Raw genomic sequence first — 14,785 nt, 5'->3', positions numbered from 1 at the left:
GTGATCAGCTCTGGCTAATAAATTGCAAGTAGTAGAGGCATGTGTCACTTCTGGCTAAGCACTTAATGAACGTATCAATTAGAACTCTCTTTCTCTCTTCCATGACAACAAGCAATGCTCCAGAGTGGCTGTTCCCTCATCCTGGGTCCTAAGAAAAGATAACACGGAACAGACCCTCAGACTGACCCTTGAGGAACATGTAGCATGAGGAAGAATGAAACCTTAATTGTTTCAAGTCACTGAAATTTGGGTTTTTTATTATTGCTCCATAACTTAAACCATCCTGATTGATACAAATTCTTTCATGCAGCCCTTCTAGAAGCAACCCTACGACCTACCTTTGCTTGCAAATTTAAGTGGAACTAAACATCTATTTTCTATAAACAATATAGCACGGGCAAAAGGTATTTTTTGAAAATTGGGGATCTGATTTTTTGAAAGTTGGGTGTGATGCAAAAACTTCATTGTGCTCTGTAGCTTGTTAAATGACATTCTACCTACACAGCTTTCACTGAGAAATATATCAAGTAAGTCAAGGTTGTACATTGCAAGCTTAGGAGCAACTGACACACACACACACACAAAATGAAAATAATGGTAGACTTAAAACCAACCACATCAATAATTAATCTAAATATAAATTTAACTAAGCATTCCACATAAAATGCTGAGATTTGTCCAACTGGATTAAAGAAACAAGCCCCAACTAGATGCTATCTACAAGAGCTGTGCTTTAACTTTAAAGACACAGATAAGCTGACAGTGGAAGGATGGAAAAAGATAAAACATACAAAAAATAAGCTTTACAAATGTGTTTGGGGAGGAACCGGAAATTTACCCTGGCAAATATTCTAATTTATTTAATGAGAGAGAGAGAAAAAAAAATTGTTCAAGCAAAGCATAGGCTTTATGCCTTTTCAAACAGTAAAGCATTGTCTTATATATTCGTTATTTAAATGCAGGTGTTTTGCATCTTGAAAGAAGAAAATATCTGGAGCCTTAGAGAAAAAATGATCATACAGGAGAACTTCATAAAACAATAATATTTAGAGCTCAAAGAGGACTTGAAAATCATCTAGTCCAAAGTTTCCAAATGAAATAGACCTACCACCTCTGATATATGAATGCCTTTGGATGGTACTTGACGTTTTAATAATTACTAATGTAGGGGCACCTGGATGGCTCAGTGAGTTAAGCCTCTGCCTTCAGCTCAGTTCATGATCCCAGGGTTCTGGGATCGAGCCCTGCATCAGGCGTTCTGCTTGGCAGGGAGCCTGCTTCCTCCTCTCTCTCTGCCTGCCTCTGCGCCTACTTGTGATCTCTCTCTGTCAAATAAATAAATTTTAAAAATCTAAAAAAAAATAATAATAATTACTAATGTAATAATTTCCATTAAGAAATGCTGTAACTAGTACATCGTACTCATGACTTCACCAATGTTATTTCCTGCTAAGAACAAAATTTACACAAGAGTCATGTTTTAAAGAAAGTTGTCATGTAATGAGAACAGAGATGGTATACAAATATGGCAGAAATCTTGGAGCTGATATGAAAATGACTGAAGTTGTGGAAACACTGATTGAACCCAACTCTCTTATGAAAAGAACTGAGGCCTGGGAGGGTGGGCATAATTTATATAAGGTCACATAGTAATTGAATGGAAAACCTGAGTCTAAGACCTACTTCTTCCAATGTGCATTACAATGCTTCCCCCTGCCCAATTTTCTATTTAACAAATAGCATCCAGGGGTGCCTGGTTGGCTCAGTGGGTTAAGCCTCTGCCTTGGGCTCAGGTCATGATCTCAGGGTCCTGGGATCGAGCCCCGCATCGGGCTCTCTGCTCGGCAGGGAGCCTGCTTCCTCCTCTCTCTCTGCCTGCCTCTCTGCCTACTTGTGACCTCTGTCTGTCAAATAAATAAAATCTAAAAAGAAAGAAAGAAAGAAAAAAGAAATAGCATCCATTACCTGGAGAGTTTAGAACATCTTGCATTTAACAACAAATAGTTAAGCTGACACATTAGCGCATTAACTCTGAAGCTCTGAAGTCCTGAATCATCAAAGAGCACTTCTTTGGGTTTTCACCCAGCAAACATTTTTGTATCTTATTTTCTTCCACCTCCGTTAGGATATAAGCTAACTGCAGCAGGGACTGGGTCCGTTTTGTTCACTGCTGTAGACTCAGCACACAAAATGGTGCCTTGCCTACTGGCCAATGAATTATTTGTTGACTGAATGAATTTGAAAGATCAAGAGGTGGGGTGCCTGGATGGCTCAGTCAGTTAAGTGTCTACCTTTGGCTCATGTTATGATCTCTGGGTCCTGGGATCAGACCCTACATCTGGCTCCCAGCTCAGCAGGGTGTCTGCTTCTGCCTCTCCCTCTGCCTGTCCCTTCCCCTGCTTGTGCTCTCTCTGTTTCTCCCTCTGTTTCTTTCAAATGAATAAATTTTTAAAAATCCTTAAGAAAGAAAGAAAGAAAGAAAGAGAAAGAAAGGAAGAGAAAGAAAGATCAAGAGGCCACTGCAACCCCAGAAATAAAAGTTATCTATCTTGGCATATACTTACATGTCATTAATTCAACAGAACTAATTACTCATTCATTCATTCATTCATTCAATCACTTAAAACCATTTGTGCAGAATCTACCATATGGCAGACACCACCTTGACATGAAAGATACAGTGAATGAAACAAATACGGTATCTCCCCTCACAGAACTCCTTTTCTATGGGTAACAAATACAGACTGGCAAATATGATCAAATGTGTTAAGTGCTACATTAGGTATAAGTATTAAGATGCTATGGGAGGCATATAGAGAGAACACTTTACCCAGACTTGAACCCGAAGGACTGGAACCTGAAAGATGAATGGCAGTTAATTAGTAGAAAACAGCTTATGCTTTTTAAAAATATATTTATTTTATTTATTTATTTGACAAAGAGAAAAAAAGAGAGAGATCAAAAGCAAGGGGAGTGGCAGGCAGCGGGAGAGGGAGAAGCAGGCTTCCTGCTGAGCAGAGAGCCCCACATGGGGCTCCATTCTGGACCCTGGGACAATGACCTGAGCAGAAGGCAGATACTTCATGGACTGAGCCAGGCTTCCCAAAACAACTTATGCATAATCACTACTGTAATAAAGCCCCAGAATCAGTCCTAGATAAAATGATATAAATAAATTGCCTTCCCTATACCCACCTTTTTCCTAGAGTCTCTGGCAGGTTTCTATCTTGCGTTCTATTTCCAAAGGACCTTGCTCTCAACTCAGCACCACTATGATTGTAGTCAATAAAAGCTTAAGGCATTTCTTTTTTTGAAGGTATTGTAAACAAGCCTACAATTGCCCAGTCTTTGTATCCTTCTCTCAACAATAAGAAGGAACTTAACATGTTTTAATAATAACATGCTAACCTTGTTATTTAGAGAAGAAGCTGGCAAACTACAACCTGCTGACCAGCCTCATATTGTTATGAATAAGTTTCTATTGGCAAACAGCCAGGTTCATTCATTTCTATGTTGTCTATGGTTGCTTTGGCTTTACAAGGACAGAGATAAGTATTTGCAAGAGAAATCATATGACTCTTAAACCTAAATTCTTTTTTATCTGGCCTTCACTGAAAAAAGTTCATCAATGCCTCACTTAGAACTGTGGTTTTACTCTTAAAAGTAACTATTCCTCATGGGTGCCTCAGTGGCTCAGTGGGTTAAGCCTCTGCCTTCAGCTCCGGTCATGATCTCAGGGTCCTGGGATCAAGCCCCACATCAGGCTCTCTGCTCCGCAGGGAGCTTGCTTCCCCCACTGTCTCTGCCTGCCTCCCTGTCTACTTGTGATCTCTATCCATCAAATAAATAAATAAAATTTTTAAAAAATTATTTCTTGGGCACCTGGGTGGCTCAGTTGGTGAAGCATCTGCCTTTTGTTCAGATCATGATCCCAGGGTCCTGGGATCGAGCCCCACATCGAGCTTCCTGCTCAGTAGGGAACCTGCTTTTCCCTCTCCCTCTGCCTGCCACTCCCCCTGCTTGTGCTTTCTCTTTCTCTGTCAAATAAATAAATAAAATCTTTTTTTTAAATAATAATTATTATTCCTTTTGATGCTGGAAAATTAAATTTGCTGATACATTTAATTAATTTCTATACTTACCACTGTTTTCAGAAATAACTCCTTACCTCTATGTTTACTTTCCTTCTTTCCAAAATATATATTTCAATAATGCCTTTCTTAGTCTTTGCATATCTAAAAATGCCTTTGTTTTGTCCTTGCTTATACATGATAAATTAATTGAGTATAAAATTTCAGGATTACAGTATCCTCCCACTCTCTGTACTTTGAAAGTATATATTTTATTGTCCGTGGACTCATTTTTTTCTTTTTCTTTTCTTTTCTTTTCTTTCTTTCTTTTTTTTTTACCCAAGAAATCAGCTCAGTGTTTTGGTATATCATTGGTCATTTATTTGTGGCATCTTTTAAAATTCTCTCTTTAACCTTGATGTTCTGAAGTCTTATAAGCTGTGCCTAGATATAAATTTATGTTTATTTAGCCTATTTGGTACTCGGAGTGTGCTTTCAATTAATTTGAGGAAATATGTCTTCAGTTCTGGAACATTTTCAGCCATTATATCCTCAAATAGTTTTGTCTGCCATTCCATCCATTCCCCTTTCCTAAACTTTGATGAGACAAATATTAGAAACTCTTGTTTTATCTGTATCCCTTGAATTTATCTTTCATATATTTTGAAATCTCTGTTCCTTAGTGCCATGTCCTGGGTTGATTTTCTCAGAAATATTTTCAAATTCCTTAATTCTTTATTCAACTCTGTCAAGCTGAGAGCAGCTTTTATTTCAGCAAATAATAAAAGGGACGAGATCCCCCTAAGCCCCTAGGCTCAAGCCTGGATGTGGCTGCACGTCTTTCAAGAAGTACTTTTAGTTTCTTTTCCTTATAGCAGCTGGACTTCCAGCTCTCTCTGCCTGGAAGAGGCTTCAGGTGCACACATTATTCTGTGCTTTAATCTATTTCTGGTCCTCAGTGATAGCCATATTATTTTTTATTCCTGCTATGTCTTTTTGGTTTTTCTCTTTTTATATTTTATAAATCATAACTTGGTGTTTGGAGCAGAGGTAATTAAAACATGACCTGACTATACCATCCCAACCAGAGGTCTCTTTCCAGAAATTTTTGTACTTAATAGAGATTATTTAAGTTAAAATGCCTTCCAGAATATAAAGGAATAAGTTCATAACAGTGGCTCTTCAAGCAGTATGGTTCATGGTTAAGGATTTAGGGGAAAGGTCTCTATGGGATTCCTTACACCATATCACATAAACAACCACCTCCTTCAAAGGTGGATGGACACTGACATATGTAGCTCCCTATTGACTGGATTCTTCTAGCCAAGTTCAAGTAAATATTGAACCCCATCCCAGGCCATATGGAACTTCAAATACCTTCTAAAGATTTCTATGAATTTTACGTACTATATAGTCTCATGGTTCCCTTTACTTCAGGACTCTTATTCCTATGTGTGCTGTCTATCTTTTATACTGTTCTGACTCAGACCAGGAAAAAAAATATATTCTTCTTTATTTACTCCAACAGAAAACAAAAAATTATTAATATAAAAACATGTGGAGACTTGGTAAGAAGGTTTACATTGAATTGAAACTATTTTCCAAATGAATATCAGATACCCTGTTTTTAAAAGTCTTTCACATGCACACAGATGAATACAAGTAAAATTGGGGACTCTGATTAAGATCAATGTCAGTATCCTGGTTGTGATATTGTACTATAGCTTTGCAGACTTTATCATTAGGGAAAATTGGGCAAAGTACACAAGGGATCTCTCTTTATTACTTTTCACAATTTCCCATGAGCTTATAATTATCTGAATTTTTTAAAAAAGTCATGGGGTGCCTGGGTGGCTCAGTCAGCTGAGCATCCAACTTTTGATTTTGGCTCAGGTCATAATTTCACGGTCATGAGATCAAGCCCTGTGTCTGGCTCTGTGCACAGCAGGGAGTCTGCTTGAGATTCTCTCTCTCTCTCTCACGCTCTCTCTCTCTGGCCCTCTACCCTCTTAAAAATAAATAAATCTTTTTTAAAAATTAAGAAAAAAAAGCCAGACAATGTTGCCACTTAGAATGGATGTTCTTTTTTAAAATTATGTTACCTAAGTCACCATACAGTACATCATTAGTTTCTGATGTAGTGTTCCATGATTCATTGTTTGCATATAAGACCCAGTGCTCTATGCAATGTGTGCCCTCCGTAATACCCATCATCACCCCCCATAGAACCCAGAATTCCAACATTTTGAAGACACCTCACTTTTTCCTTCTTCTCCCTTCTCTTCCTTTCCTTTTCAGAATAAAAAAGTAAGAAACCACAACAAAAGCCACTTATTTCTTTGTAACATAGAGAAAAATACTGATCATTATCTTTCATTGTCTTGGCTCTGTAACTTACCTTCCGTTCTTTTTTTTTAAGATGTTTTATTTATTTAGTTGACAGAGAGAGAGAAATCACAAGCAGGCAGAGCAGCAGGCAGAGGGAGAGAGAGAAGTGTACTCCCTGATGAGCAGAGAGCCCAACATAGGGCTTGATCCCAGGAACCTAGGATCATGACCTGAGCCAAGGGCAGACACTTAACCAACTGAGCCACCCGGGTGACCCCTTATCTTCCATTCTTAAGACCTTGAAAGTTATTTTTACTAAGTTTTATTCCCAAGAATTCTAATGGCAGATGGTGATATAATAAAGGTTTTACCTCCCAGAATGAAAACATTTACTGCTTCCCTAAAAGGTCTTGATGAAGAACTTGAATTCTAAGCAGGAAATTAACTGGGTTGCAGTCAATTGATTCTGTGCTTCTGATTTCCTGCTGAGTGGTAATATTAGCGTTTCTATCTTCATGGTGATTACATGATTGGGAAAAATTGTGGTGTCATGTAGGAATGTTCAAATGATTCCTTGGCACTTTATCTGATTATGGGTATACTTAGATACACATGGAGTTGGATAGAAAGAATGAAGCAAGGATTGGGCCATAAAGGGAGAAGAGTGTTCTTTGGAACCAGAGGCTAGAGTGATATACAGTTTATATGAAGATGCTAACTGAAGATTCATTTGCCTAGAGAAGATAGTTCAAGCAGTCCTAGAATGCAAAGGAAGAAATGTTTCTTTGGGAGACATGGGCTCTGGATAATAATGACTAACATCTCCATGATGTTTACTGTGTGCCAAATGGATAACCTACACCTTATACATATCTCAACTAATTTAATCTTAATAACAATCCCATGAGGTGAATACTACCATTATCCCAATATTCATATTAGGAAACAGAAGCACATGGAAGTTAGTTAGGCAACTTAACTAAGGTTACACAGCCAGTAAATCTTAGGTAATTGGCCTCTAGATTATATATATATATATATATATTTTTTTTTTTTTAAGATTTTATTTGTTTATTTGACAGAGAGAGATCACAAGTAGATGGAGAGGCAGGCAGAGAGAGAGAGAGAAGCAGGCTCCCTGCTGAGCAGAGAGCCCGATGCGGGACTCGATCCCAGGACCCTGAGATCATGACCTGAGCCGAAGGCAGCGGCTTAACCCACTGAGCCACCCAGGTGCCCCAGATTATATATTTTTAATACTATCTTCTTCTTCTGGATTTTGGTCCTGGATCTGCTACTTAATTGTTACGAGTCTTAAAAAAATTAGTTATGAGTATTTATTTTTTTAAAAGATTTTATTTATTTATTTGACAGAGGTCACAAGTAGACAGGCAGGCAGAGAGAGAGGGAGAAGCAGGCTCCCAGCTGAGCAGAGAGCCGGAGGCAGGGCTCGATCCCAGGACCCTGGGATCATGACCTGAGCAGAAGGCAGAGGCTTTAACCCACTGAGCCACCCAGGTGCCCCAGTTATGAGTATTTATACAGGCTACTTAACTTCTTTGAATCAGAGTTTCTTCAATAGTAAGTTATATTGTTACAAGGATTAAATAAGATGCTGCAGGCAAAGGACTTAAAGTCAGACACAAAGCTAGCACTCTGTATGCTAGCCCCTATTGTTATTATTAGTGGGGGTGTTTATGTTAACATTATCATTTTTGTCTTTCCCATTCCTGTCCTTCCCATCACTGATGGATGAAAATAGATTATTAGATGTGATCCATAACTTACCTCCAAGAGAGTAGCCAGAAGTCCTTTAAAATGAAGGCTGTCTGTATGGAGCACTGGGTGTGGTACATAAACAATGAATTCTGGAACACTGAAAAGAAATAAAATAAAATATAATGAAAAAAAAATGAAGCCTGTCTGAAAATTGGGAGGAAGGACTTCAACCCCAAACTAGGGATATACCAAGGTGAGTCACAGAAATGCTCTTATCAGTCTACTCAGTGGCTCCATATTAATTTAGGCTTAGAATACATTGATGAAAACTAAGAATCCTGTGTTATATTTAGTTTTATTTAAAACTTGCCTTTGCTGATGTTTTAAAAATCTTTCAAAATATATATTTTTCAAGAACAATAGGAATATAAAATGGGTCAATTTTACTCATTAGTTAACAAATGCAAAATAAAGCAATAACCAGCTACCATTTTTCCCTATCAGATTGAAGCTGACAGAAACAGTGGCAGTTTCCAGTTACGAGCACACTCATACACTCTGCAACCTCTTTGATGAACAATTTAACAGTATCTATCAATATTTTTAATGTACGTCCCCTTTAACCCAGCTCTTCCATGCCTAGAAATATATCTTACAGCAATGCTTACCCAATTGACAGAAGATGCACGTACAAGGCTGTTTGCAGCATAGTTTGTATTTGTTAAAAAAAAAAATAGAAATAGTTTAAAAGTCCATCAAGCCCTCAACACTGCTTTGAATATGTGCAGTGCTCTCCTAGCAGGCATCCCTACAGCTAAATTTCTCTGCTTTAGTAACTAAAAAAAAATGCTTTCTACCCAATGGACTTGTATATTGCTTTTCGAATAAATTGCTGAGTAATTTCAGCGGGTCTATTATTGTTTTCATAAACCCAAGAAGAGTTACCAGAGGTGTTATGATACCATATAAATGTCAAGAGGTGATTGAAAGGAACCAGTTTTAGTGTTTAATCATTGTTCACTCTCATTTCGAGGCTATTTTTCCTACCCTAAGGGTTTAGCAGAATCATGTCTTATTTTCCAAATAGATTTTTCTCTCTAAAGTTCCTCATTGTTTCTCTAAACTCTGACTGCCCTTCATCTCCTACCTGAAGGGCTTAGTCATTGTCAAATTCCTCCAGTATTAAAAAAAGAAGAATCAAACAAAACAAAACAAAACAAAACCCTGGGTGGCTTTGGAGAAATGGTGTCTCACATCTCTGTGAAAATAGTGACACCTCACCCAACACTACCCAGACAAAACCATATAAGGATAGATGATCAAAGAAAGAGTGGATGATGTTTTGAAACAAAAATCCAACATGGTCCTCTAGGGAAGAAATAAAAAGAAACGTTTTATATAGCCCTCTAAATGCTCAATTAAGTTTATTTAGCAACTTTTCCTAATGATGGCATAACCGTTCAGAGTAGACATAACATTGCTTTATCCCGGATATTTACAATTGTATCTCAGAGCCCATTTGTCCTTGAGAGACTAGCAATCAGCAAAGCAGATGATGAAGCTATAAATCTATGGAATCGCTTTGCCGAATATCAGTGTCTCAACGTTATGGTGGTGAAATGAGTTCTTTTACAGAACACTATTGAATATGTCTCACGTCGCCATTTTTCAGTAGCTTAATCTACACTGTGAGTTGACTTGAAATTTTTTTCCCCAAAGCGTTGGCTATAAATAACATATCACAAAAGGACAAAGCTGAAGAATGAAAAAGGTTGGAACAGATTTTATTTTAAATCTTTCAATTTGTGTATTTCTAAACTGAGCTTATGTATTTGCAATCTTCTGTAGCCACTACAGAGACAGAAAAAAGAGACAGAAAAAAAGATTGTGGCCATATTTAACTCAGAAAAGCAATACAAATCAGCTCTTTGTTCTACTGTCAACTCTTTCTTTCGGGCATTAGAACATAAATATGTCTTGTATTCTACCACTCTGAAGAACAGGATCCCAACAATTTACTTAAGAACTTCAATGGAGGTGGCTCAGTCATTAAGCATTTGCCTTTGGCTCAGGTCATGATCCCAGGGTCCTAGGTTCGAGCCCCACATCAGGGTCCCTGCTCAACGGGAAGCCTGCCTCTACCTCTACCAATCTCCCTTTCTTGTGTTCCATCTCTCACTGTGTGTCTCTCTGTCAAGTAAAAAAATAAAATCTTTTTTTAAAAAAGTACTTCAATGGAGATAGTAACATTATACCCAAGAACATGTTGGATAAGATGGGATACAAATTCTAAATGCCTTTAAAACTAGGCTCTTTCCTTCTAGTTAATCAAAATGATGCAGTCTTCTCCCCCATCACCAAATACACACATCTGTTAAAAGATAAACAGAGGCATATTCAAATTTTTTTAAGAGTTTATTTGAGCAAAAATCCATTCAAAGAGGGCTGTGTAAAACCAGCAGTGGTTAGGAAGGTAACTGAACCAAAGAGTTCATCCACCAGGGGCACCTGGGTGGCTCAGTGGGTTAAGCCTCTGCCTTCGGCTCGGGTTATGATCTCAGGGTTCTGGGATCGAGCCCCACATCGAGCTTTCTGCTCAGCGGGGAGCCTGCTTCCCCCTCTCTCTTTGCCTGTCTCTCTGCTTACTTGTGATCTCTTTCTCTCTCTGTCAAATAAATAAATAAATAAAATCTTAAAAAAAAAAAAAAAGAGTCCACCAGATTCACATCAAGCCGATAAAAACAGCCACTGAGCTTTTGCAGTGAAGAAAGAAAGGCTATTTCTTGGTGTGTGTGGCACCCCCTAGGAAAATGGGGGTCTAATGATCAAAAGTCCCAAACTCCCCAGTGACTTGCAAGTAAGGGCTTTTAAGGGCAGAATTTGGGGCAGTTGTCTCTTGAGGAGATGCATATTGTTGATTAGAGGCCCATCAGTTCCTGCCAGCAGGGATTTCCTGAGAAGATGGACACCATTGATTGGAGACCTGTGAGGTCACATTAGCAGGCTCTCTGGTGTCACCTTGTCCCGTCCCCAGAAGGTCTCCGCCATCTCAGGAGACTTGGAATCTGAAAAATATCTTTACTTATAAGCCAGTGGAGTTGCAGATCTACAGGGTTCTCTGGCTATTCCAGCTGTTCCTGGGGGCAATGTGACCTCTAGCGTTCCTTCTTTCATTTGAACTGACACTCACCAACAGGGGCCAGGGGAAAGACTTATATAGGGAAAGTAAGGAAGCAAAACAGGAAATTGCTTAAAGCCTAGTTAGCTCTTTGTGATTGGTTGTCCTTAGCGTGTTGACTTTTTAACACCGAGGCATTAGATTTTAGTTTGCTTAAGTAGGCTTCCCTGGCATTAAAACCACCTCAGTCTAACAGACTCCTTGTTTAATTAATTTAGCACACCTTTGATTTAAGCTTTACCATTCCAGACCTTTTCCATTAAATAAAACCCATGCTAATGTAGCCAAACATTCTTTTTTTTTTAAGATTTTATTTATTCATTTGACAGACAGAGATCACAAGTAGGCAGAGAGGCAGGCAGAGAGAGAAAGGAAGGGAAGCAGGCTCCCTGCTGAGCAGAGAGCTGAAGGCAGAGGCTTTAACCCACTGAGCCACCCAGGCGCCCCATAGCCAAACATTCTTAATTGCTTGAAACTATGACCTCATTCACCTTTTATCCAGATAACCAGCTCTCCTCATGTTGCTGAAAGTCACAAATGTTTGAGGTAGCAAGTTTCAAATTGGTGGAAATTTGGAATTTATGGAGTCGTTAGACATTGCCTCTCATTTCCTTACTAAATAGACAGGGAAAAAGCAAGGAATTTTGTCTGTTTATCAGATGTGCGTTTTATTATCGGCCTTACCCAGCGCAGGAACAACCAGAGCAGAAAACTGGCACTTAATCACATTTAATAAGAAGAGATTGAAGTTCTGGAAATTCCTGTTTGGATACTTATCTGGATACCATGTAAATCCTATAAAATGATTCATTTTGAGTTTGGAAAATAAAATTTCATTTTCATATTCTAATGCCATGAACACTTCTCAATTCCATTAACTATAATTATGCTGGAGTTAAATTGCTTTTTTCTCTATCATGGCTCGTTATAAATTACACTCTTAATTTGAAAAAAATGGACTCCATACTTGCAGATGTTGATCCACAACACCAAAGCACTTTTTTTTTTTTTAACGCAAAAACTGAATAAGCAATTGAAGGAACTATAAGGTCAGGATAAGGCTAAGTAAATGTAATTTTACTTGGATACTATATTCACTTTTGGAAAATGCTGTTTTGTCTTAATCAGGGACACATAAGGAAAGATTGCCAAAGCATTTTTTCCCCTTATCATCTTAGTGCCCACGCAAATCAGTAGCTTTCACTACCTGGGGGACAGGAAAGTTCAGCTTCAAAGAGTTATTTTCAAAGACCTAAAAATCACAGAGAAAAATGAATTTATTACTTTGGTAATCCATCTGAAAACTTCAAGGCATAGTAATACTACTTTTGAAAATGTTCTTTTGCAAATAGGAATTGATGACAGTTTAGCTGTGTCTTAGGTTAACAGTCTTTGTGCACATATACATGTATACATGGAGGGGGAGTTCAGGGACAGATGGTTTGCAAATACTTCACCATTAACACAGTAATATCAGATCAGTATTCAATTGACAGAACTGGGGCCTGAAGGGGAGCAGAATTTGTTACCAAAAATATACCTCTCTGACATGGGATTATTTTAGGTTATTTTTAAGAAACAACAGACATAGGAGAAGCTGTGAAAACCTGGTAGGAGTTACCCATTTATAAAAGAAATGTATGTATTTTTTTATTTTTATTTTTTTTGCAATTTCAGGTTTTTTTTTCCAATTTTATCATCTTCACCAACTTTTTACTAATTTTTTTTATCATGGTAAATATGCTTTTTCATCGCCATTCCCCTATTTCCCCCATCCCCTGACCCACCTCCCCTCTGGTAACCATCAGTTTGTTCTCTATAGCTAAGAGTCTGCCAGCCTTTTTTTAAAGTTTTTTTGTTTAATATTTTATTTATTCATTTGAGAGAGAGACAGAGACAGAGACAGAGCACAACAGGGGGAGAGGCAGAGGGAGAAGCAGACTCTCCACTGAGCTGGGATCCCTACATGGGACTTGATCCCAGGACCTTGAGATCATGACCTGAGCTGAAGGTGTCAGCTAAGATTCTGTTTTTTGGTTTCTCTCTCTCTGTCTCTCTTTTTCTGTTTGCTCATTTTTTGTTGTTTTTTCCTTAAATTCCATATAAGAGTAAAATTATATGGTTTTTGTCATTCTCTGACTGACTTATTTCACTTAGCATTATACTTTCTAGCCCTATCCATGTTGCTGCAAATAGCAAGATTTCATTCTTTTTTATGTCTTAATTATATATATATATTATTATACCACATCTTCTTAATCTATTCATATATATATATATATATATATATATGCCACATCTAGATTTCAAGTTCTATTGCAAAGTGGTAATAATTAAAACAGTATGGAACTTGAAATCTGGAACTCTGGTGCCTTCAGTTTGGTTTTTCTTTTTCAAGATTGCTTTGGCTATTTGAGGTCTTTTGTGATCCCATACAAATTTTAGGATTGTTTGTTCTAGTTCTGTGAAAAATACTGTTAGTACTTTGATAGGGATTACATTAAATATGCAGATTTTTGGGGGTAGTACAGATATTTTAATAATATTTTTTCTTCCAATCCATGAGCATGGTGTGTTTTTCCATTTCTTCATGATCTCTTGAATTTCTTTCATCAGTGTTTTATAGTTTTTAGGGTACAGGTCTTTCACCTCTTTGGTCAAGTTTATTCTTGAATATTTTATTGTGTTTTTCAACAACTGATAATCAATTTATTAAAAAGGATGATTTAAGCATCTGCAATGGTGACTTCAATCTCATCTCCTGGCTCAATAAGGATGGATGTAATCTTCTTAAAAATCTCAGAAGGCATGTGCAAGTCAATGAGTCACCTGTAGATCCTCATCTGAAAACAATCCCAAATCTTAGAACCTTCATCACAAAGAGCTTTTTTTGTAGCAATTCTCAGATTCTTGGTAGGCATCCAAACTGGTCCTCTCACTTTGAGATTCTTTTCCTTTGCACCTCTGCTCAAGGCAGCACATATCTCCTCCAAAGATTTTCTGTTGTAGCTGGTTAAAGTAATTCTAATTCTGCGAATCACCATCTCTGGTTCCTTGTGTGTCTTCCCAGTGTCTTTAAAAGTCATGGCTGTGGCATAGCTTCCTGACCAACTTGTTCCTCAGTGAGCACAGACAGCAGTAAGTCAAGAGCAAGAGTGGGGTGCCCAGAGCTCTGCTATAGCTGGGACCATGTCTTCCTCAAAGAGCTGAATATTTTATTGTTTTGGGTGCAGTTGTAAATGAAATTGTTTTCTTGATTCCAATTTCTGCTGCTTCGTTATTAGTGTGTAGGAATGCAACAGATTTCTGTACACTGAGTTTGCATCCTGTGACTCTACTGAATTCATTTATCAGTTCTAATAGTTTTTTGGTGAAATCTTTGGGGTTTTCTATATGTAGTATTGATGAAGTTCTAGAACCTAGGTGAGGTTCGGTGGGCTGAGGTCCGGAGCTGATGACCAAGAAAGAATTCTTGAGACATCTTTGGTAC

At 37.9% G+C, this 14,785-nt stretch overlaps 1 pseudogene; it reads right to left on the bottom strand.

The window, feature by feature from the left end:
* Positions 1 to 14,021: 14,021 nt before the first annotated feature.
* Positions 14,022 to 14,381, bottom strand: LOC122897125 (annotated as a pseudogene).
* Positions 14,382 to 14,785: the final 404 nt, after the last annotated feature.

This window comes from Neovison vison, chromosome X (genome assembly GCF_020171115.1).
Source record: "Neovison vison isolate M4711 chromosome X, ASM_NN_V1, whole genome shotgun sequence".
In the NCBI taxonomy this organism is placed as follows: Eukaryota; Metazoa; Chordata; class Mammalia; order Carnivora; family Mustelidae; genus Neogale; species Neogale vison.
Note: the sequence above shows the minus strand (reverse complement) of the source record. Positions and strands in the feature narration are given on the sequence as shown.